We start from the raw sequence: 4,266 nt of genomic DNA on the forward strand, positions 1-4,266 counted from the left end.
GAGTAAGGCAAGATAATGAAATCTGGGGTTAAGAAAGACTTGAGTCCTAGTTCTGCTACTTACTAGCTGTATGGCCTTAGGAAAATTAGTTAAGCTCCTTGAGCCCCAGTTTTCCTCCTTGTTGAAATGGGAATAATCAATCTGCCACGGAGGGCTATTGTAAGGATTAAATAATACACTATCTGTGACATTCCAGATACAAAGCCCATATTCATTCTCTTCTTTCTGATGAGATTGAATGCTCATCCTCTTCTTTCTTCTCCTTTTCCTTTCAATTGGCAGCCTCCCCTTTGAGACCTGAAGGGCTTTCTCTTTGTGATTTCAGTTCTGTTGGTAAATACTTTAGGAAAAACATGGAAGGCAAGGGTTAACCTCCCAGCCCAAGAGTTAGAACTAGTTTATTTTAATATATGTAGCATCGTTTCTTTTCTTCTCCTCATATATCTTGCAAAGCAATGACTTCATTTTCCCAGCAGCATGGTAGCCACTCTTCATTCTTCAAAGATAGCTATTTAAAAAATCTCCCCAAACAGAAAACATCAGTGATTTCTGGGCTCCCTTCCCATTGGCTGAAATACCCCAGAAGGAATTTAGTTCTTTTCCAAGTCCCATTCTGGTTCTCTGCAGGACTCCCAGCTAAGAAATTTCCTTTGGGATCACTTTCGGCATTGCGTGGGTACTGCCACATGCATCAGGGAAGTGAAATCTGCCTGCTGTATGGCTCTTTTGTGACAGGGCCTTGTGAGGGCTGGTGGGTTGGCAGTTGTGGTATAGAAATCTCATTGGCCTGAGGGCTGGAAACCTGGGTTTCAGCCCTGGCTTAGCCAATATCCAGGCATGTAGGTTGATGACCTTGGATGATCTAGTCTTTCCCATCCCCTGGGTCTCAGTTTCTTCATTTGTAAAGCAAAGAGGTAAGGTGAACTGAAGGCTCCCTGCTAGCTCTGACGTTGCTCAAAAACTGCTGCTTAGACTTTTTTTTTTTTCTCATTAAACTTTTTTAATGGGTCTCAAATTCTGTGACAGATTTTTGGTCAAGTTGTTTCCATTAAAAAGTACTGATTTTCAAAACTAATACCTTAAAACTGCCACACACAAAACAAATGGTCCACAAAACATTCTCCTTCCTTCTGAAGGTTTTGCCATGCACTGTTATCATTAACCAGTCTTTTGTTATTAAACTTAAATGGCCAATTGAGACAAACTGTCCTGAGACCATTCTTCCACCACTGATTAAGACTGGGGTGGCAGGTACTGGGGATAATATTCATTTAGCCTTCTGAGCTTTCTGGGCAGACTTGGTGACCTTGCCAGCTCCAGCTGCCTTTTGTCCACTGCTTTGATGACACCCATAGAAACCGTCTGTCTCATGTCACGAACAGCAAAATGGCCCAGAGGAGGATAGTCAGAGAAGCTCTCAACACACATGGGTTTCCCAGGAACCATATCAACAATGACAGCATCACCAGATTTCAAGAGTTTGGGGCCAACTTCCAGCTTTTTCCCAGAACGACGATCAATCTTCTCCTTCAGCTCAGCAAACGTGCAGGCAATGTGAGCTGTGTGACAATCCAGCACAGGTGCATAGCCAGCACTGCTTTGGCCTGGATGGTTCAAGATAATCACCTGAGCTGTGAAGCCAGCTGCTTCCATCGGTGGGTCATTTTTGCTGTCACCAGCCACACTGCCAAAGTGAACATCTTTGACAGACACATTCTTGACATTGAAGCCCACATTGTCCCCAGGAAGGGCTTCACTCAAAGCCTCATGGTGCATTTCAACAGACTTCACTTCAGTTATCACACTGACTGGGGCAAAGGTGACCACCATGCCAGGTTTGAGAACACCAGTCTCCACTCAACCCACAGGGACAGTGCCAATACCATCAATTTTGTAGATGTCCTGGAGGGGCAAACACTAGGGCTTGTCAGTTGGGCGAGTTGGTGGCAGGATGCAATCCAGAGCTTCAAGCAGTGTGGTTCCTCTGTCGTTGCCATCTTTTCAGGTGACTTTCCATCCCTTGAGCCACGGCATGTTAGCACTTGGCTCCAGCACGTTGTCACCATTCCAGCCAGAAACTTGCACAAATGCTACTGTGTCGGGGTTGTAGCCAATTTTCATAATGGAGGCGCTGACTTCCTTAACAATTTCCTCGTATCTCTTCTGAGAGGTGTCACCTTATACAAGGACTTGGGTGGTAGTGTTGGAATATCAGTCTGTGTCTTATCCCTTCACTTCTAAGTCCAATAATTTTTCACTCCCATCTTAATAGGCTTACAGTATTGTTTTGAGGACATAATAAGATATTCCCTATTTTCAAGATTTATTCACTCAACAAATGTTTATTGAGTACATATTACGTGCCAGGCATTTTTCTAGGCACTAGAGATACAGTGGAGAGCAAAGTGACTAAATCACTGACCTTATGGATAGTAGAAAAACTAGACAGCAAACAATATAAGTGAGCTGTGTGGTATACTAGATAGTGTTAAGTACTAAGGAGAAGAATAAAGTAGGCAAGGGGGACAGGAAGCGCAGGGGATGGAGTTAGTTACAATTTTAGATTAGGTAGCTAGGGAAGGTCTCACTAAGAAGGTGACATTTGAAAAAAGATGAAGGAACTGAGCAAGGCAAAGGGCATGTGCAAAAGCCCTGAGGTAGGAGCAGCCTGGAATGTTGAACCATGAGGAGGCCAATGCGGCTGGAATGCAGTTCAGGCTTACTAAGTCATTACTAAGTGGGGATGGGGGTCAGAGCATATAAGCCATAGGTCATCAGGACATTGGTTGTTGATTTAAATGAGACAAGAAGCCATTGGAGGGTTTGAGCAGTGGGGTGATGTAATCCAATTTAGTGTCACTGTGTTGAGAATGTCCACAGAGGGACAAGAATGAAAGAGGAAAGATTAGCTAGGAGGCTCCTGCGACAATCCAGCAAAGAGGGGATAGTGCCTGTTCCTGGGTGGGGACCCGTACCAGGGTGGTAGCAACTGGGATTGAGTCTGGCTGTATTTTAAAGTAAAGCTGAGGGGGTTTGTTGATGACTCAGATGTGTGGTGTGCGAGAAAGTGGAATCAAACACGCCCCAGGATTTTGGGTCAGGTCAACTGGAAGAGTGGAGTTACCGCTTTCTGAGATGGGGTTGGCTGTGTAAGGAACAGACGTGGGGGCCGTAACAGGAGCTTGGTTGTGGACACGTGAAGTCTGAGATGCTTTTTGGGCATCCTGTTAGACACTGAACACGAGAAATGCCAAGGCAGTTGAATATGCATACCTGTGGTTCAGAGGAGAGGACCAAGCTGGAGATGCAAGTGAAGTCATTAGCATTTGGATGATGTTAAATGTCATGAGATTAGATGAGATTACTCAGGGAGTGAGGGTAGAGAGTACAGACAGGAGGGCCAGGACTGAGCCCTGGGGCTATCCATGTATAGAGGTTGGAAAGAAGGAGAAACTTGAGGGGGACTGTGGAAACTGAGCACAGAGAGCATGATCCACTGAGCATTCAGAACCATCAGGCAGCAGAGCTGGGGCTGGAGCCCACGTCTTCAGGGTCAGGTTTCAGAACTCTTTCCACGCATCCAAAGCACCTTCTCTCTCGCGGCACCAACTTACTCCTTGAATTGGAATCCTGTCCATGTCCCCCGCGTCCCCTGTTGTTTCATCAGGTCTGAGCAGGACATGATTCGTATCTTGTTTGTTTTGTTTTGTTCTGTATGTTTAAAGTATTTCGTAATGATGAAATACACTGAAATAAAAAGACTTAATGGGAGGCCTAGACCGCCAATATGGATTTGGGCCTTGGACAGGCAAACTCAGAGCAAAGCGAGCTGTTGTTGGAATTGTTTAAAGGAAGGATTCTGTTGTCTGGGATCCTGTTGGCAAGTCTGGGCCACATGGGAGTGGATTCAATAAGCTGGATAGTCCCAGGAGATGGGCAAGATGGAATAATGTCACAGGATAAACAGCTGAATGAGAGGTGAGAGTCCTCACTTCTAAAATAGGTGAGCATCATCTAAGACCTTGGGTCTGGACTGCATCTATGCTGTATTGGGTCCCCGGGGCTTGCTGTGTTTGGTGCTGACCTGTTGGCATGTTACTTTGCAGAGACTTCCCCTGGGACTGGAGGATATTGGAGGGTAAGATATGTTCCCACCCACACTAATCTGTTCATCATCCTGCGCTCTGGGCAACATCCAGGCTCGACACATCTTCCCCTGTCTTAACACTGTCTTGTCCTAACGCCCCACTTCTCAGACAGGCCTCC

General features: G+C 45.7%; 1 pseudogene across 1 annotated transcript; it reads right to left on the reverse strand.

Moving 5' to 3' along the window:
- Positions 1-974: 974 nt before the first annotated feature.
- Positions 975-3,223, reverse strand: LOC309823131 (elongation factor 1-alpha 1-like; annotated as a pseudogene). Its single transcript has 2 exons — positions 3,125-3,223; positions 975-2,163 (listed from the first exon to the last, which is right to left on the reverse strand). The product of its transcript is annotated as an elongation factor 1-alpha 1-like (transcript).
- Between the last annotated feature and the right edge of the window lie 1,043 nt (positions 3,224-4,266).

This window comes from Grampus griseus (assembly GCF_964374135.1).
Source record: "Grampus griseus genome assembly, chromosome: 5".
Taxonomy (NCBI): domain Eukaryota; kingdom Metazoa; phylum Chordata; class Mammalia; order Artiodactyla; family Delphinidae; genus Grampus; species Grampus griseus.